Source organism: Acinonyx jubatus, chromosome C1 (assembly GCF_027475565.1).
Source record: "Acinonyx jubatus isolate Ajub_Pintada_27869175 chromosome C1, VMU_Ajub_asm_v1.0, whole genome shotgun sequence".
In the NCBI taxonomy this organism is placed as follows: Eukaryota; Metazoa; Chordata; class Mammalia; order Carnivora; family Felidae; genus Acinonyx; species Acinonyx jubatus.
In genome coordinates, this window is record NC_069381.1 from 194,054,179 (window position 1) to 194,076,453 (window position 22,275).

General features: G+C 33.2%; 1 protein-coding gene across 6 annotated transcripts in view; it reads right to left on the reverse strand.

The window, feature by feature from the left end:
- The window catches only part of ERBB4 (erb-b2 receptor tyrosine kinase 4), a 1,120,478-nt gene that overhangs the window by 1,018,540 nt on the left and 79,663 nt on the right, over positions 1-22,275 (reverse strand). The gene's annotated exons all lie outside the window — the stretch shown is intronic.

Here is a 22,275-nt window from a genome sequence, read left to right on the forward strand (position 1 = left end):
AGGCTCTGTGCTGTCAGCTCAGAGGCTGGAGCCTGCTTGCAATTCTGTGTCGCAGTCTCTCTCTGCCCCTCCCCTGCTCATGCTCGCTCGCTCTCTCTCTCTCTCTCTCAACAATAAATAAATGTTAAAAAATTAAAAGAAAAAAGAAATACAAATAGAAGTGTATTATTAACAAAGCTATTTTAGACCATACTTTTCAACGTGTTTCCCCAATGTGTAACCTTAAAAAAGTAACACACAATTTTATGTTTCTGTGTAATTCACTGCTACTTGCTATTTGCTCTTCAGTTACTTTTAATATGATTAAATAGTAAGTAACCAGGATCATGCCGCTGTACAATTTGTGTACCCAACTATGATTCCTAGGCTATCTCTAATCATTTAATGGGTGCTCTCTCTACATACAATACTATTGGAGATGTCCCCTCATGAGTATTAAATAATTTGGCTTCTATAAATATAGCCTTAAATTTTATAATTTAAAGGCAAAATTAGACTTCACTATTTCTAAATGTCACCAATAATAATTAGCAGTTACATTAACTTACTGAGAATTAATTGATAAGGATCCAATTAGATTTTTAAATCATCATTGCAAATTATTGAGCTGTATTTTCAAGAAACATATTTTACATCATTAACAACCCATAGCAGTTTGAAGGGCAACATTTTTTTTTAAGAATGACCTCTGAGAGACCTACTTTTAGTTAGTCTGTTCACTGAAGAATAACTCCTGTAATTAACGTGCCTCATCTCTTTCCTGAGATATTCAGATGGGCGGTGAGAAAGAGAATGATGGCTATAAACACCATGATCATCTCTAAACCTAAGAATGCACTACTGTCCTCATATATTACACAGCATTGATTATGTGGTAGAAAAGTTAGTTATAACACATGTGCACCTAATGTTATAGTATAAAGAGTTAGATTCTGTATATTCTTAAAGCATAATATTTTATAAACTTTATACAGCAGGAGATAAATGACATCACTTGTTGATAAGCAGGCTTCATACAATTAACATTTTCTAAAATACTTTATAAAATTCCACCAATTGGAATTTTCATGCTGGGTATTGTTATTCAAGCTCCAGTTTGCATCCATTACCAGTGTATAAATTCATGTGGAAGCTATATGAAGTCAAGTAAAGCTTTCTTTTTACCTTCCTGTTAAATGTAGAACATTTTTTCCTATATATGTATGTATGCATGCATGTATGTATGTATGTATGTATGTATGTATGTATGTATGTATGTGTATATATACATTTTTTAACTTGAGAAGACACTGAGGTAAATTTAACAATTCTCACTCCTGCTAGAAATTATACATGATTTCTGAAAAGGCTAACATGTTCAACCACTTGTGTTTTTATAGAAAAATGTATCTACACATTTTTAAACTGGCAAACTACAAAATGTTGTAAATTGTATCTCTTCTTAATACACATTTCAGACTATTTATTCTTCAGTTCACACACCAGACCCTCAACAAGAAAAACTGACCTAAGAAAGAAAAAAAAAAGTCCTTGACAGAAATCCTTTCCTAGAAGAATTCTGATCCACATACAAAATTACTGGCAATGAAGAACACATATATATCTTGGAATGTTAGAAGATATCATTTATTATTTCCTGGTTCTATAGTAAGTCAACAGGAAGACACAAATATTCAAGATGACAAATCAAACCCATTGAAATCCCTGTACTCTGGAGTGATGAATGAATTATATGGGATGCTAGTATGCATTCCAAACTCAAAGCCTGTGTTTACTGATGATTTTGTCATGCGCTCTACCAGAGTCGTTACATGAAAGAGGAATGCCCAAAGAGATACTTTAAATTTGAGAATTATTTTTCTCTGCTCAGCCATTAAACAACCTCTCAGAAAACCAATAATTCACAAAGTGAAATTAAGCAAGGTGACTCAATTAGGTAGTTTTATGTTCCAGTTCCTGTACATGCTTTAAAAATGCATGTTAAAAATCATTTTACGTCTTAGTAGTCAGCAAGAGAATAACCAATCCACAATGGAATTTCGTGGTGTGGATTCATGGTAATGTAATCTGAATTGTGCCTTCTGGAGTTCCAGGGATCACTGATAGTTAAATCACAGTGGCTATGATGAATTCTGAAATCTCATGACTTCATGAATACAAATGTGATTTCATGTGACCGACAGGTCTTTGAATTTGAGAGGTACTAGAAAAAGAGATATAATCAAATGACAATATTTTATCCCTAAAGTTCTTATATGATGCTTACAGGAACTACAGAGTTTCTTTCACACTTCAGAATACTGGGGATTGAGAAAAAGTTATCTTTTCTTCTCTCATTATATATTTGGAATATCTACCAGAAGGATTATAGGAGAAGATAAAGATGCTCCTGGCACAGAATCTTGGGGGCTGTAGGAGTGTGGATGGAGAGTCTGTGGAAAAAATAACCACACTATTTTTATAACTTGGAATCAATGGAGCCAAGGGACCTTACCCATATACATATACACATAGATACATTGAACTTATGAAACTTTACATTCTCAAAGGGAATTCTGAATCTTTGTCTTGTGGTAGTGCCAAGGCTAGTTTTAAAAATTAAAACATGTCCTATCTTAATTTGCCAGAATTAACTCTTTTTGTAATCTCATTATGAATACAGAACCAAAACACCAAGGTCTACACACTTCTGCTATGTCGATAATTCCTATTACAACCAAGAAAATAAATGTAAAATGTGTGCAGCTAATTGTAATCCACTTGTTGGAGAAACAAAAAAAAATTTAAAAATATCAAGAATTGTAATGCTTTAGATTTTCCATCTTCTATCCATTTCCAGAAGACAACATTCAAGAGGAAAAGCCAATACAAACTCCAGACTTTTCCACTTAGTAGAAGCATATTTATCAAATAACTGAAATAACCTGCTATTTATTTATTCATATTTCTTGTAGGAAAGAGACAATGTTGTTTCTAAGTCTCACAAGACACAAAAACCAAAAGCAAAAACAAAAAGAAAACAAAAAACCAAAAATCTAAGACCTTACGATTTGAAATCATGGAATGACCAGAGCAAACTATGAACAATATAATGTTGATGATCCTCCTGGCACCTTCTTGTTTTCAGGTACCATCTACTAGTGTTCTACCTAATCCCAGTGTTGGTGGGACAGTGGTTAGCATAGCTGCCTTCCACCTAATCCCTGAATGAAAACTTCCCTTTCTGGATGACCCATTACCACCAAAGATCTCTGATCTCCATATACATATGTATGTATATATACATATGTGTGTGTGTGTGTGTGTGTACACACACACACACACATTTTTTTGTTTGTTTGTTTGTTTGTTTTTTGTTTTTTTTTTTTACTCTTGGGCAACACTTACATAGGCAAGGGAAATTTTGCAGTATAAGCATCTGTTTATGTCAAATACACAACAATGCTGCCTTTCTCTGGGATTCTAAATTGGTAGTATCAAAAAACCTCCTTCTTTGAATCTGGAAAAGCTAATATAAATTCCTATTAATATTTCCATTATGGGAAAATGTAATAAATAAATGAAGGACATAATTATAAGAAATCTATACTTGTAAGAATGATAACATGCATAAAACTAATAATAAAAGATTTATTAAGCACATACTCAATTCTAGGCTCTAGACAAAATGTCCATACATTCCTCATTTACTCACATTTACCCCTAGGACAGATATTAATATTATTTAGATAAGAAAACATAGTCTTAAAAGTCCACCTGGCTCAAGCTCCAGAGCTAGGCTTTGATCTTGTGCCTCTCTGATCCCAAAGTTACGGCTCCTAACAACTACACTGCACAACTATGAATTTATGTTTAAATATACTAGAAAAAGAAAAAAATAATTCTCTGTTGGTACGTTCCAGAAAGTTCCCAAATATGTTAGGGCCTAGAAATGATTTTCTCTTGAGAATCTTGCTCAATGAATAGGAAATTCAATACATAGCTCAAGACAACAAAGTAATTATAATCATAAAAGCAGGGAGAAGATGTGCCATAAAAATTTGTCAATCATCGTATATAATATAGAGAAGCCCAGAAATTGATGAATAAATTAGTACACATAATCTCTAGAAAGGGTTTCTACTCAACACTAGCAGCAATATAAACAGACCATGGTAGAGAAAAAAAAAATGCAGAAAAAGCAATCACTAAGACCTTAAAAACAAACTGAATCAGTTCATTTAGAAATTAAAAAGTTTATATCAGTTATAAATCATATATTGAAAGAAATAAATATAACATCATTCTATAAATATAATTTTCAAAGCCACATTATCTCCAAGGAGCCACAGCTGACATCCACCAAATATGATAAGAAAATATATTACAGCAATTAAAAGATTCAGCCAGCTTACATTGATAGGGGAATCTATCTCCAGGAGAAATGCACTAATACTGCCTCAAGAGAAAAAAAAATGAATAAAAGAAATAGCTACTAAGTAGCAATGTGACCTTATGTCAACCACTCAGATTTTCATTTCTCTCTGGGCCTCCTTTCCTCTACATCTTATTCAAGTTTTAAATACCACAGTTTTATAGAATATTATTTGCTTTTTTTGACACATAGGGAGAAAATGTGTAAGTGAATTTTATCTATTCAGCTCAAATAAGAATAAAAGTTAACGCCGACTCAAGAAGAGTCAAACTATATTTGTTAAGGTAACAATGCCACAAACATAGTTGGAATGGCCAAACCTTTCTCGAACAAAAGAGGCTTTAACCCATTAAGACTTAAAATAGACAATCTAAATGTCTCATCATTAATGACAGTAGGCAAAGAATAGACACATGCAAAACACCAGAGATAAGAGTAGGTTGGAGGTCATTTAAATCAGAGGTTATAAGTACAAGCATTAGAATAAGGCTAGAGATCCCAGGTTCCTGTAAAAACTAGAGACCAGATGTGAAGAAAATCATATGATCTCATGGTAAGATTAACTGTTAACAATAAGGAGATCTATAGAAACCAAGCAAAGAGAAAAAGATTTATCATTGTTGGGCAGTCTGCTGGAGTTTTCCTCAAGCTCCCTGGACAGCATTTCCCTTACTTCAGCTACTTTCATTGTTTGAGGAGTACAAATCAAAGGTAATATTATTATCATATAGTAGTTTATACAAGAATTTTTAAATTCTAAGATCTGTGATAACTAGTATTCTGTTCTCTATTATATTATAAATAGAAGGTTCTCAGAGATGATAAACCTTTTAATCTGGGTTCTTTATATACTCTAAGTTCTGATATACAGAACACTTAAGAAAACCAGGGAAGTTGGTCAAAAGTAAGATTTTAGGAGAAACTCATCCTCTCTAAGTGTGACCCCTCCTGCTAAAAAGTCCAAAGTATTCCCTATTGTCTACACCATAGAATAATGTTCAAATGCCTGTGAAGGTCACAAAGGCTCACTAAAATCTGGTTGGTGTCTACCTGTTAGGCCCGATTCTCTAGCCAATTCTGCCTTGCCCTTCGTGTCTTAGAAATACCATACTATGTATATTCTTGGGCCCATTAACATTCTATTTCTTGCCTCCATGCCTTTTCTTCTGTAGTTCTTACTGAAAAATGTCATCTTCCTCTTCATCTGATTATTTTATTTATCCTTTAAAACTTACCTAAAATATCAACTTCTTCAGGAAGTAACCTTGGTATTTTACCACCATGATTCCCTGGTTTATTAGTGGACCAACCTTTTCGCTAACTCCGCTTATACAATATTCTAGGCATAAACTTAGCACTATACTCCATATTATTTTATGAATACCTATTTGCCCCCTTTAGAGTTTTATGTCTATGAGGCTAACACTAAAGTGACTGCTATATTCTTCTAGAATAGAGTTCACAATTCAGAAAGCACACAACAGGTAAATTTAATACACTTAAAGTCTACTTTAATGTATACAAGGACCAATAAGGTGTCACATGGTGTACTGGGGGAAAATGGGTTTTGGAGCCAGATTTAGGTTTCTACTGCTAACTCTATTACTTACTTATATAAACTTTGGTACGTGTGTAACCATTTTCAGCTGTTTTCACACCCATAAATATAGGAGAAAACTTCCACTACCACTGGGTTGTAAGATGTTATGTAAAAAGCAACTGGCAAAATGTCTAGTGAACAAATCTTATTGATCACGTCCGTTCAGCTGTAAGCTCCTAGAAGATAAGGGATGGTGACTTGTAATTTTTTAACATATTCAACAGTTACCAAGCACAGTGTGTGTAATATGTGTACTTGATATATTTTTTGAATAAATAAACACATATATAAAATAATTGGTAAATTGTGTTTCTATAATTTCAAGCTCTTAAAAAACAACATTGTCTAATTAGTATTGACTAGAAAAAATGTTAAATAGTTCTTAGTAAAATTAATTATGACATAGTTGAAAGAAAGCCTTAAAGTTATGAAATAAATGAAACACCTTCTTGCTTAACATAGGCTTTCCCAGAAACTCCTCATGTGGACTTCTATTCCTTATCCTATGTTAAGACGCTTATTATTATATAATGCCAAAACCAAAAGGGCTGTAGGTTCGTAGACCTGTTCATTAAAAAACATATAAGTGGAAGATACCACCTACAAGCCCTTTTATTCTGTTTTGCTTCTCTGTGCCTCACAGCTATTGTGATGCTATAAATTGAGGGTGTGTGGCAACCCCGTGCTGCACAAATCTGTTGGTGCCATTTGTCCAAAAGGATTTACTCATTTCATGACTCTGTGTCACATTTTGGTAATTCTCACAATATTTTAAACTTTTTTCATTATCATTACACTTGTTATGGCCATCTGTGATCAACGATTACAATTGGCTGAAAACTCAGATGATGGTTAGAATTTTTTAGAAATAAAGTATTTTAATTAAATATGTATTTTTAAAGACATAATGCTATTGTACATTTAATGGGTTACAGTATACTATAAGCATAACTTTTATATGCACTGGGAAACTAACAAAATCATTTGATTCATTTTACTGGGATATCCTCTTGATGGCAATGGTCTGGAACCAAACCCACATTCTCTCTGAGGTGCCTGTAACTTCAACATCTTAGGTATTTTCTCCCTCAGTCTTTGTCCATTAACATACATGATTTTAGTATCCTGGAGTTCCATTTACTTTTTTCATATCAAATTTATTTTCTATATTTGTGTGCAATTTTCTCAAAAATTTTATCTTAAAGGCTACAAAATACTACATTAAAGTGACATACCATATTATTCAGTCATTTCCCTGTCAGCAGATATTTCATAAGTAACAATGCAATGAATATAAAGTATTCATTATGAACCACCTTTCTATGGAGGACAAAAATTCCTGCCTTCTGTTCCATGTAATTTTCTTTAGGAAAGAGAGAATGTTAGCCATAGTTTTGCTAACACTTAATGCACTTCTGCTGTACACTTCTTTGCTGTTTTAAAAAGCAGAATATAATTCAATATGGAATTAAGATTACTTATTAATCACCCTATAACTGCTTCAATCATTTTTGTCATGTTTTAAATCACATTTAAACAACAAAAATTAAAAACACACAATGATTATCTTACAGGATGCAATTGTGAAACTTTTCTGGAAATAGCATATTTTGGCAAGCAAACTAATCAAATAGACATTTTACATTTAGTATATTTAGAAATTTACAAGTCATAGTATTGTAAAAAAAAAATGGAATGGCTACATTTAATGAATTCCTACTGTATTGCAAGTGTCTTATATTGACTACTGCCAATGCTTACCTGGTCTTGCAAGGCAGTTAACATCCCCGTATCATACATAATACATGAAGTTCAATTCTCTCCAAAATAAATACAAATAAATAAATATTAAAAATGAAGAGAAAAATCATTATTTACAGTTATGATCATCCACATATAAAAATCCTAGATATTAAATAAGAAAACTATTAGAACTGATACAATTTTTCAGTATATTTGCCAGAAAAAATATAAATATGCAAAAATCAATAGATTTCCATTTCCAAAGTAAGAAATAAAAATCATATTCATAATAATATAGTCACAGACTTCCCAGCAATAAGCTGAAAGGAGAAAAAGTCATACAAATAAATCTATAAAGTTTACTGAATGAATAGAAGCAGACCTGAATAAACAGAACATCCAACTTCTAAATACAATATTGTAAACATGTCAGTTATCCCCCTGTCTAATCTGAACATTTAATGTATTTGCCATCAAAATCATAATTTTGGTGAGGTGGTAGTTTTGAGAGGAGATAAAATTTGGGGGATTGATAGTACCATCAAACCAGAAAAACAACTGCACAAGAACAGTCATTAAATTTTTGAAAAGTTAAACATGGTGATACTGATTCCAAAACAGACACATAGGATAAAGAAGCAGGAGAGAGAATCCAGAAACAGATTTGTGTATATGTGAGAATTAAACATGTTAACTGTAGCATTTCAAATCACTGGGAAATGGTGGAATCTGCAAATTCTGTTATAAAAACTCAATGTCCATTTGATAATCAGAGAAACCACCTAACAAACCCAGGGTCAAATAGCTAGAAAGTAAGTAGACACAAGATTTGAAATGTAAAGAATATACTTCCAGTACTGTCCTTTGTTATTTCTCGAAGTCGGCCTTAGCTACCTTACACAAGTTCTTGCTGAAATAGGGGGTTCCTTTTTTCAGATGAGTAAAATGAAGCCAGAATAGGTAAAAGACTACCTAAAGGTTACCCTACTAGTGGTGGTGATGCTAGAACAACATCTTGAATTCCTAGCTCATCCACACTCAATTAAATATTTGGCCTCACTTCTAAATTTGCCATGTGTTTCTAGCTCTAATATCCAGAGTTTTCCATTACTTGATCTTTTTTGAGAATTCCAGCTATGATCTGGATAAAAATGTGCCATCCTCAAAAACTGTAAGGCATTTACGGGCAGTGAGTTCATGGATTTTAAGATCGTTCCCTTCAAAATACTTCCCATTTAGATCACTAGGGTGTGAACTTTTGCTTCAGTCCTTTAATTTAAAATTGTTCTCCACTGTTAAAATGCACTATTTCTTAGAGCATAAACCTTGCACAATATTGGTCACTTATGATTGTGAAGTAAACAATAACGTGATGTAGGAGGAGAATGTTTTTTGTCTTAATGAGAATAATCAGGAAAGGTGCCTTTTTTTTACTTTTTAGAAAAGGCCTTCTTGAGGAGCTGATATTACAGTTTATTCTAACAAGATTCAGATAGCCATTCCAAGATCTGAAGAAAGAAGGTTCAAGAATATAAATAAATATGCAACTATAAAAGCCCTGGGATTAATGAAGAATAAGGTTATTTCAAATTTGAAGGACAAAAAAAAAGTTAGTATAATAGTGTGGTGAACTTCCCATGGGGAGATGCACTAGAATACAATACTATCAGAGAGGTAGTTAAGGACTGGATCATCTGGTGCCGTGCAGATTATGACAATGAGTTTGCAACTTATATAAAATCCCAAGGGAAATCAGAAAGGATCCATGCGAGCCATAATTAAGAGAAATATAATGACAACACCATTTCTAACTTCTCCAAAGACAAGAGGGTATCCTATGGTAGACAAGGTAGATGAAAACCTAGCTTATCCTTCATTTTCAAGAAGAGACTCAGCAGACTTAGGCTTCATGTACTTCACCAGCTTTCTAAATTCTGGCAGTTTTACATTCGAGTAAATATGGTGTAAAGTTAGCCAAACCTGAAGTACAAATATTGAATGGAACTGAGAAATAATATGTCTAAACCACATGTCTCTATCTAACCTATTTAAAGAGTCATTATGAGTTAATAGGAGAAAATAGCTTGATCAATTGTTTCATTGGGAAAGGAAGTCAATACAAAAGAAAGTGAACTAATTGGTATCAAATTTTTCAAAAGGTAAAATAGTAGATTCCACCTGAAGTTTCTAGATATTTCCTCTAATTTTTTCTTCAAAGATCTACTCTTTATCCTTTTAAAATCTGGGACTTAGTAAGATAATGAAGACTATTAATTATATTTCCCTAGAAACATTGTCAAGATATCCCCTGTTTTTTCATTACTGGCTATTCTTTATACCAAATAAAATGTTTCCATAAACATTATCTTTGAATTTCCTTAAAAATCATTGTGTCCCTCATGAACACCCTGCCTCTCATTTGTATACATTTAATCCAACTTTTAAAGAAGGAATAAAAACAATAAGCAACAAAGGTTGAAGAGTTATAAAATAAGAAAATATACGAAAATTTTAATACACAATCCAGTAATGAGCCAATATAAGTAAAAGCTAATTTTCTGTCACTTACATAGTTCACTAACAATCCAACGCTTCAGAAAACGCATGTGCGCACACACACACACACCCACGCGCACACATTTTCAACACGTATGTATGTGTTCCACAATGTTTATGCTGGTTGCAAATGTTTATTTCTTCCACACTGGCTTTTAGACTGCCAAAAATCTTACACTGTGTCTTAATTATTTTCATATGCTTATCTGAGATCTTTTAATTTTTTTTTACGTTTATTTATTTTTGAGAGACAGAGCACAAGTGGAGGGGGAGGAGCAGAGACAGAATGAGACACAGAATCCAAAGCAGGCTCTAGGCTCTGTGCTGTCAGCACAGAGCCTGAAGCAGGACTCGAACTCACAACCCATGAGATCATGACCTGAGCCAAAGCCAGACACTTAACCGACTGAGCCACCCAGGTGCCCCTTATCTGAGGTCTTTCAAACAAAAAGTGTTTCAGAAATTGTTATTAAATTGAATAAAATCACACTATTATTTGCCATGAAGCAGAATTCAATATCACATAGAATCTGGTGTTAAGCTGTCTTGTTTCAAACCAAAATCCAGTAGCTTAAGAGGTACTAGTAACTGAATTATTCTAAAGACTCCATCATGAGAAAGTTTAATTTAAAGTATGTCCCCTTTATCATGATCTCTAAGATAATACTATTGTGATGTTATGGTTTGCAGGCACACTTATAAGGCACACGATGCAATAATATTTACTAACAATTTTAATGCATGTGTCAAGATTAAATCTTTCTTCCTGTTGTTTTGTGTATGAACAAAAGAGTTGACTTCTAAGGGAGAAGACAGGATGAGATATGGATATAAACTGATTACTGTAATATATCACAAATAAATGCCAATATCATTAAAAAACTAAACTGTTTCTAAACTATTAAAAGATTAATTTTGAGCTTACATTGCTAATCATACAAGATGTTACAGTGTGCCACTTTTTGTTGTTGTTGTTGTTGTTAGCAGAAAGCAAAACAACAAATGAATTAACTGTATCTGGTCATGTGTATAATCCTCCTTCAGCTTATCCTCAGTGCATCGTACCATAGTGGGAATATGGCTCTTTCTGCCTCTTCTCTGCAACATATAAAAGGTATTAACTTGCATTTAAAAAAAGAAATAATGAAAGAAAGAAAAAGCAGCTTCTGTTTATACATAAACACCAGGCACGGAGATTCTACACTGCATCCTAGGAGAAACCAGGGAGCCAAAATAATGAGCTTACAACTTCAGAAATCTGTGTCTATGATTCCATTATTTGAAAGCAGTTACTAAGTAATCTCTTACATGATACTAGCATATTTTCCTTTCTAACATGTGCTACTTTGTTTTATCCACATCAGAACTGTGCCTTTATTTTAATTGCTATTAAGCCCTTTGTTCGAGGTTTTATAGCTTCATCTTCTGATACTCCCAGATTCCCTTTCTTTTTGGGTTTTGTCGTATGTGGTCACTGAGGTTACATTCACTTTTCCTCTTTTATGTTTAGCCTCATTGCCTCAAACTTTTCTTCCCACTGAATGCATATGAGGTCATTTATCTATTCATATTTCTATTCAATCTAAGTGAGGTGTGTGTGTGTGTGTGTGTTGCTTGTTTGTAGGGTTTTTTTGCTTTTAAAAAGAGAGTATGGTTTCTCTCATTTTTCTCTAACTCATCAAAACATCCAGATTTCTTTTCTCTAGTGCTCATTTCTTTATTACCAGATAGCACAGAGCATTACCACTATCTATTACCTTGATAGAGATTTACTCACCAATTTATTCTATATTAGAAATACACTGCCAGTGTTATGAAATCAGATATGCAATAATCGTCTAAAGTGCCACTAGCAAAATTATTTTATGGCCAATGATAAGTATCACCCAAATTCTGAAATTTTGATGGTGGGGAGAGGTACAAAATATATCACACACAAACCACTTTTGGTAATCTGTACTGAAAAAAATAATTTCTATACAATCTATTGAAAGAAAAAGCTAATTAAACCAAATATGCATTTTTGTTGAAATAAGACTATATTTAGTTATACATAGCTTTTCCCAATGAGATGATGAGAACGAATATCACCCCAAGTAACACTTGCTATTATGTATTTTCCAAACTGGTTTTAAAATATCTCATACTATTGTTTTTTTATTATTGCTTTTATTTTAATTATCATAATTTGTGTCATTTGCATCATGATATTTATTTACCTAAGCCTTTTGTAGACCATCTTCACAGTGCATTAACGCTGGCACTATTCCCAGTGCATTAACTTTTGGCCCTCAAGAGCAAAAGGTATCAAATTCTGTCCACTGATCCATGACCAACATGAAAGTGGCATTCCAGGTATAAATATTCTCATACAGGTATATGCTTGGGTGAATACCCCCATCGTCAAAAATTTTGTAATTACAATAATTCATAATTATAGCTATTAATTTGCAGTACATCCATAATAGACAATTAACTATAGATTTGGGATATGTGTTTTGTTTGTAAATGTTAAAATACCCACCTCTTTTTCTCTCATTTAAGTAATTATTAGTAGAATGAGAATAAGTTATGGGAATAACCTTGCCTATACTCTACTTAAAAGGAACATAACTTTTTTTGTTTCTAATTGGCACTTAAATATTTCTGGTTACAAATTACATGGGATGTACCTCAGAGGTGATCAGGATGTACTAGTGTATGGCTCATGAGTCTGACAACTACTAATCTATAGTTTCCTTTCAAACCAAACAGAAGTCAGGGGAGCAATGGTAATAATGATCTAAATAGTAACAATGGTGAAAGCCTGGCTACTTCAAACAAAATCCTTGTGGTGGGCAGTATAATGACTCCCAGAGATGTCTATTGCCCTAATCCCTGGAAGTTGTTAATATGGTAAACTTACATGGCAAAGGGGATTTTGCAGATATGACAAATTTAAGGTGCTTGAGATGGGAGACTATACTGAATTATCTGGGTGGGCCCAATTATCAAAAGGATAGTCTTAGGGAAAGAGGCAGGAAGCTCAGAGTTCGAGAGGAGGTATGAAAAAGGAAGCAAAGGTTGGAGTGATGAGATTGTTGGCTAAGGGCCATAAATTAAGGGATGTAGAGAACAGAAGTTGCAGACGACTAACCTGCTTCTTCTCCAGAGCTTCCAGGAGGAATGCAATGCTGCTGTTGACACCTTTGCCTAGTGAAACCCATTTTGGATTTCTGACTTCCAGAACTCTAAGACAGTAAGTCTGTTGTTGTTTTAAGTCACTAAATTTATGGTAATTTGTTGCTGTAGCAATTACAACAGTCCTGACACAGTTAAGGCATCTTAGTACACACCGAATACATATGTCTCCTGAAGCATCTGACTTACTGCCTAAAAAGAACTTAGGTGACAGTGACTCAAACATAGTGCTAATTCATAAAGATGTCAGCCAAGAAAAAAGAAGCAAGACAACATAAAGATCTTGGGACAAATATTATATAAGTATTTGTCTTGTACAGGTGGAAATTTAATTGACCACTTCCTTTACCATAACAGAACTATCCATTTCTATCCATTTGGTTTTTTTCTTTCTGTCTTCCTCTACCATATAAAAAAGGAAAAAAGAAAGTAATAAATGAAATTACATGAAAATTTAGGCAGTTAGGAAGAGAAAGTGGATAAAGAATAAAAATAATTGATATTATTTTCTTTAAGAATAAAGCTTATCAGTGTTAGTTACATTAACTTTATCTGCTTAGTAATTTTGATATAATTACGGTAAGTCTCTGGATTGTGAGTAAGTTGTTCTGTGAGTATTCCACAAGACTAGCAACCATCTCTAATAAATTTTGACTTGATAAAGGAGCAATGTCTTGCAATACAAGTAGTACATAATGCTGAACGTCACACGATCATAACTGAGCCAATGGTTCTTCTATCTCTCTCTCTCTCTCTGCAGGATTGTGGGTGATCATCTCCCATGCTCCGATGCTTGGTGTCAGGCCACGGTGTTTGGCAGAAATCAGTGATTTTTTCAGAACATTGGAAGGTGCCCACAATGGGAACTAGTGTATTTTTTGTCACTTCAAAGCACCTCTGGACAGTCCTTTGCTTTTCCATACAAAGTAAGCGTATGAATGCTTTCCTCCATTCTAGGTCAGGCTGCCTGCAGATATAGACCCTTTCCTCTGCTGCCTTACTGCCAGTTACATTCAATACAGTGTAAGACAAGAGTTTATTAATACTGCACTGTCGTCAATATTCATGCAAGCATATACAATGGCCCCCATGCAGAAAAATTTTGAAAAGAAAGGTGGTAAGAAGATGATTACAATGGAAGTTAAGTAGGAAATCATTGAGAAGTACACCCAAAGTATGCGAGTGGCCAAAATTGCAAGATTTTATAAGTCTACATCTGCATCTCATCTGCAGAGGAGGAGGAGAAAAGGTGGAGGAATCCCTCACTTCAAATGAGATTAGGGAGATGTGTAAAATGTGGGAAACAGTGCAAAATTTTGTAGAAAAGCACCACCTGAACAAGGCTGTAGAAGCCTGAGAGATGAATCTGTTTAACAATAATGCAATGTCCCATTTCCATGAAATCCTCAAAAGAAGGCAAAAACAAGTGTCACTGCATAGGTCCTTGTTCAAGTTTCACAAAAAGAAAAAGATTCCATTGAGTCAACAGATAGCAGTGATTCCTTTAGTGATAGTGATAGTAGTCTTACACAATAACCCCCCTCTCTCTTGTCTCCCTCATACGAGGCACAAAGGTTTTCAAAGGTAGGTTTTCAAAGGTATTTTTCTTTATATTTTGTACTTTTTTCATTATTTTGTATTATATTACAGTATTGTAATCGTTTTTATATGACTATTTGGGGTTGTGGAACGAATCATCTGAGTTTCCATTATTTCTTATGTGGAAATTCGCTTTGATATACAAGTGCTTTGAATTACAAGCATGTTTCTGGAATGAAACTTGGAATGCTTGCAAACAAGGTTATAGTGTATATGTATTCCCACAGTGATCATCACTTCTACAGAAAACTATATCTATTTAAAGAAAATGATTACTTCCAATTTTTCAGATAAAGATCAATCTCATAGTTACATTCTTCCATTTTAACAAGTATGGATTCTTCTACTCTAGTTCTAAATTATAAATTTTTCACTATATAATCATTCAGCTGAAACTAAAGCACTAGCACAGAAAGTGTTTCCCAAATAGTAGGATACCTAACACACTTTTCCACTTATAAAATAGCACATTATATTCCTGTTACAGTTCTCTCCAGGAATTCTTAATTAAATCAAGAGATATTTTAAAAAGATAAAATGTTGTTATACATTATGTAATTTACTGGCTGCACATAATTTATATAATATGATGTATTTCTTAATAAACAAACCTGTTTTTTATACATTAAGGGAAACAACTGAGGGGACATTGTGGTTACTGCATGGTATTGACTGACCTACAGAGATGGTGAAATGATCTTTCCCATATGATAGTAGATAAATACTCAAAGGCACCATAAAACACTTCCAAATGCTGAGGGAATGTTATTAGACTGAGGTCTGTTTCCTTGTAGATTAACAGAAAAACAGATGGACGTGAATACTTAATATTACACAGTTTTATAATTAATATTCATATTTAAAATATGAGTAAGAAATATAAATGAGTGGTAGTCGCCCTATAGCCTATATTTCCATTACGTTAAGCAAAGGCAGTTTTATTGTTTTGATGAAATTATCAGATAATACATTAAAAGTTTGTGAATCAATCAACAAATATTAAGTGCAGTGATTACTATATCCAAGGCACTCTGATATGCAGTAGAAAGTCAAGAATTAAGAATATTTTAAATAAAAGAGAGTAAGAGAAGGATTGACCCTTTTTATTTGATAGTCCAGTTGTTGAGAAGACTATGAATAAATATCTATCAATACAATTGTTCAGGACTATGATAAATAGTCTGTATATGAATAAAGCACTGATTTTCTATAATGAAGCTGGAGAATATTTTAAAGGAAAGTTGATATTTGAGCTGTGTTTACAACAGTATAAAAAATTCCATCTCATAATGTTAAAAAACATAACCAACTACTTTGTTACACCCTGATATTAAATAGAATTAAATGATTTAAAATATCTCCCAGTGGAATTGCCTGCATTGATATAAACATGACCTAGTCCTAGATATTACCTTCAGCTCATACCACCCATCATCACATATTTTCGTGAAATACAAAATAAATTACATAGTGATAAGTACAGTGGAAATTAAAAGAGAAGCTCTTTTTTCCTTTTCATTAGTTAATAAATTTTAACTTAGTATTAAAATTAACACATACCCTGTTTATCTCTCATAGTTTTATTTTTAATAACCAAACTGTACCATATAAAGTTAAAGCAAAACTAGAAATCACATATTTAAGAAATGTCACAAGTTCACCAAAAATCATTAACTCCAGTATGTGAAGCAATTCCCCAATATTTTCCAATGTTTAAGTACAGCTGAACTTCAACCATGCAGTAAAATACTATACTTTAGACTTAAGCATACATTCCTTCCATTTCTGTCTAGTTGCTACAGGGCACAGCTATTCATATCTACAAAGCCTGTTGGATTTACATGTGAGGGGAGAATGGGTTGAAATGAAGGTTGCATCACAAGTGAAAGCATGAAGCACAATAGAATAGAACAAGAGAACGATTGTCTGAGGCACCTCTTTCGTACATTGCATGGATTGTGAGTGTCCAGTTCTTTTGCAGATATTTATCAGGGGCAGTTAACTATCATTCTTTTTGTTGTAGAAAATAAATGGATAGGGGTGGGGAAAGATGTCATGAGTAGGGCAGAAAGTTATGTGTGGAATGAAGGGGGAGGATGATGGGAGGGAATAACTTACCAAGGTTCTTTAAATCATGCAAGCTTAATGACCTTGCGCATTTTATTCACGCATACACTTTCCAACCTCCAGAGAGACTTAAAGACTTGTGACAATGTCAGAGTCTTCTGAAAAGATTAAAGTATAATGTCTCTTAAACTCAAAAATTTAAAACATGTAAAAGCAAAATGTAAGTCTTTTGTTTCCTTTGTACAGGAAAGGTAGAAAGAATAGTATAATTTTTGGTTTCAAAATTACAAATGTTTTACACACCACCATATGAATCCAAATATGTAAGTGAGTTTCACCAAGACTGTGAATAAATTTAGTTTTCCTGGTCAATATATAAGTCAGTGAAATTTAACAGTGGCTCATGACATCTTTATAGGACTGCATGGGAGGATGTTACTGGGAAAATGAATATTTAATTGCAGAGAGCAGCTAGAATTTGTTACCATTTTAACACAGTCAGACTTCTACGTGTACAAATACACTTTAACATGTGTACACATACCAACACATATAAAGTTTATAACCAATGTTTGAAACTGTGTCTTAGTATGTAAACTACTTTAAGTTTACAGACATTTGAGTAATTAATTCCTTTCTATAAGATATGTCTACATACTAGAAATATTAAAATAGGCCAAAGATTAAAAATTATTTTTAAAAGCTAAATATTTCAGGACAAATAATAACTGTTTATATTCAAGAAAATGTAAAAGCTAGTGTTAACTAACTTGGTTTTCAAAACTACATAATGTTTAGTAGAAAATTTTAGTTCTCCACCATGTTTGTTGAGTTATTAAAACAACAGATTCTAGATGAGAAAACAGTATGCTAAAATTCTAGCTTTGACAGTATTTGTGTAACTTGGGTCAAATCTTTTAACTAGTCAAAGCTAAGTGTTTTTAGCTAGAAAACAAGGATGATATCTACCTAGCTACAGCATTTTGTGAGGATTATGTAACTGTATGTGATGCCCTATGATTTTATAAAATATCAAATTTGCAACTCTTTAGCTGTCAGTGCTATAGACTTTAATCCTGAAAATCTATTTTAAAAAGAACCTATACTAATTTCCCTTTTGAGATCTATGGGACAAAAACATGTGTCCAAAGGACTTCAGTCTAAGAAAAACATTAAACAAACTCCTTCTGCCTTCAATAATTGAGATATTTTTTAAATGCACACAGAGCTATGTCTACCAATGGCACTCACTGATAGGACAAGCAAGACAATTTCCAAAAACAGATAATACAAGATTAATGTTCTACTTGTTAAATTCAGTGTTCTTTGTTTTTGTTTTGTTGTTTTTTTGTTGTTTAATAGGGTCCTTATTTAAATGTATTATTTCATTCATAACCATGAAAATTTGATACTATCCTGATTTCTTTGTTTTATGAGACTTATAATAAGTAATTTGTCACCTCTTTTTTTTTAATAATTTTGGGTATGCTTTTTAATGTTTCCATATGATTATTGTATCAGGGTTTTCCTATTGTTGTCATTTTAAAGTTTAAGAATACTTTTACCCAGCTATCACAGAAATGTATTTACAGAAAAGAAAGGGATGAGAATGTAAAAGAACAAATGGACTTTATTCATATTTAGGATATTTAAACCCAATTTTATCAATCCTTCAGCCATCTTTGACACAGAGCATTAGAGAAAGTATTTTCTGACTTCTCTCCAAAATCACTAGGTGTATGAATTACAGAGCTTCTGTATGTTAACAGATGGAATACTGTATTTCTTAACTTCTATAACTTACTGGGGTGAGGCACTAGGAAGTTGACAATTTTTCTTCTTTTCCACTGAGAAGACAGACTCATAAGATGACTTCTCTTTCATATAACCCAAAATATGCTGCCAGATTGAAAAACTCAATGACTGCTTACCATGAAAACATCAATTTGAAAAGTTAGCTATTATCTGAGAGGTTTTGTTTTCCTTCTACACTGAGTTATTTCAGAGAAGAATATTTATGCATATAACACACACATAGTTATAATCTGTAGAAGCATATGAAACTTTTGATTTGTGAGCTCCTGAAGGAAGGTGGATATTATTCCAGTGATAAATAATATTTTACCTGTTTCTAAAATAGCTTAAGGATTCCCATGAGTTTATTATGAGACCTTTTTGTTAATCAAAACTTTTACCTTCTGGTAAATATAACCACAATCTATTAACTTTTCATTTCCTCCAGCACTAGCTGCTGGACCAAATCAACAAACAGGAGTAATGTAATCAGTAGAAAAGCACACTAACTCTACGACTTCAGTAAGCCATTTTCACTTTTGAGGTCTGTTTCCATGTGGACAAAGTGAAATAATTAGACTTAATTTTTTTTAAGATTTTATTTTTTAGTAATCTCTACACCCAACATGGGGCTCAAAATCATAACCCCGAGATCAGTGTTACATACTCTACCAAATGAGCCAACCAGGCACCTCAAGACTCAATTTTTGTTAAGATTTGTTTTCATTCTACAATTCTCTGATTTTTTATTTTTTTTCCTTACTTTTTTTTTGGGGGGGGGTGGTAATATAAAACTTTGGGAAAATTACTATAATCTCAGAACTCATTTTAGGGAGAATAATATGTGCTGTATATTCTAAAACAGAATGTAAAATGTCAATATTAAAACACTAAGAACTAATGTTAATTTAACATGGTGAGTTTGATCCAAGTTATGAAAAATTCACGATCCTCCCTCATTTAAGGGTTAAGACATTACTTAATTAACCTTGCTGCTGTATTTGACACTGAGGACCTCACTTTTACTAATCATGGAAAAGTAAGGACTTCTGCTTCCATGATGCTATTTTCTTATTTTTCTCTGACCTCTGTGACAGTCTGATCCCTTTTAAAGGACTATTCTCCCAACACCCAGATACATTTCCTGAGATGTGCTCCTTCAATCATCCATTATGCTTTTTTCCATTCCCTCATTAGGTGAGTTTATGTGTTCTCTTTGTTTTAATTATCACTCATGTCCTGATGATTCCCAAATCTGCATCTCAGGCTCTGACCTTTCCCCTAAATTATAGGTTCATGCCTAGCTGCTTATCCACAGACATCTCAAACTCAGCATAATAAATATGTATCACTTTCTTAATCCTACTCTTACTCCCATTTTCTCAATATTTATAGAAGGCAACAGTCTCTAGACCTTAGATACCCAACAAAACTTTCTGCAGTGATGAAAATGATCTATATATGCACTGTCTAGGATGATAGCAACTAGCCACATATGGCTGGTGAGCATGTGAAATGTGGCAAGTTTGGAACCAAATGAGGAAGTAAATACTTAATTTTGGCATTCTAAATTTCTTCACCTTAAAAAAAAGTGTTTGGGTGTATACAAAATTCCTGCAGGTTTCCATTACCAGAGATGGGAGAAAAGGAGAAAGATTGTGGATAAAACATAAACCATAGTAAAGACAAAATTCTAAACCTCAGATGCAACCTCAATATATTTTTTTTTATTTTATTGGATAGAAAAATGAAGAAGTGCTAGTTGGTTTTTTTTTTAAACATTTTTTTAATTTTTTTAATGTTTATTTATTTTTGACAGAGAGAGAGAGAGCATGAGTTGGGGAGGGGCAGAGAGAGAGGGAGACACAGAATCTGAAAGAGGCTCCAGGCGCTGTCAGCACAGAGCCCGACATGGGGCTTGAACTCACGGACAGTGAGATCATGACCTGAGCTGAAGTTGGACGCTCAACCAACTGAGCCACCCAGGTGCCCCGAAGAAGTGCTAGTTTTATAAAACTTAGCTACAAAGCAATAGAGAATACCTGTAACTTATCCCATAAGAATAAAACAAGTATAAAACAATACATTGTTAAAAGTGTAACACATTGATTATCTGACAAATATTTATTGAGCACTTACTATGTTCAAGGCACTGTGCTAGGAGCTGAGCATTCTGCAAGAAAATAGACAGCTATCATTCAGACCCTCAAACATCTTTAATATGGTGAATTCTCTCCCAAACTCCTTTGCCAGGGGATGTATGGGGGAAGTTAAAAAGTTCAAGTTTATTTCACCCTTACAGGAAAATTGGGAAAAGAGAGTCAGTGAAAAATAACCATAAATATTTTTTCTTCTGAGGAAATAATTCTTTATAAAGTAAACTGCAGTACATACTTTCTTTAGAGCAGTATTTTGTTTTCATTAAGTCTGTTTTTTAGGGGCACCTGGGTGGCTCAGTCAGTTAAGTGGCCGACTTTGGCTCAGGTCAAGATCTCCAGGATCATGGGTTCCAGTCCCACGTAGGGCTCTGTGCTGACACTCAGAGCTTGGAGCCTGCTTCTGTGTCTCCCTCTCTGTCTGATCCTCCCCTCACACTCTTTCTCTCTCTCAAAAATTTAAAAAAAAAATTAAAAAGTCTTTTTTATAGCAATCTTTTGGAATGAAACAAAATGTAGTATTAAAAAATAGTTTCAAAAGAATGATTCCAACTACCTAAGATGAAATTGGCATAAAAAGTGACGATGAAATATACATTAAGAACAACCTATGTAGATCTATGTTTGGTCTCAAAATCCTACAACAAAACTATATTACAGTTGTCAGAAAATATGGCAAGCCTTAAATAAATGTAAAATATTTTTGGAGTACAAATACTGATGGGATAAATATGGCACAAGTTTAAGTGACAGGTAGAAGAAATAGAAATCTGTAAGAGCTGATTAATTATTGCAGAATTATACTCTCAACTGATTGTTCTTCTTAAATATAAAAAGACTGAGTCTGCTGTTTATAAATACCATAGTGCTTTTTCATTAGTTATCATCTTCTCTTAAAAAAAGAAAGCTGATGGGTTAATTGTGAAGGTTAAGAGATATATTCTGCTAGAAGTTTTGAGATGCAGGACCCATAATTAAAACAACAAAAAATATATAGTGTAATTTATACCTAAGGGATATAATTTTTGGAGGGCTTTTAAGGACAAAGAATGTATTTTTCTCAGTTTATGTCAAAATATATGAAAACAGATATATATATATATATATCCACAAAATTAAAAGATAATCATTAGCAATGTGTTCTACAATGTGCTATAAAAAGTAAT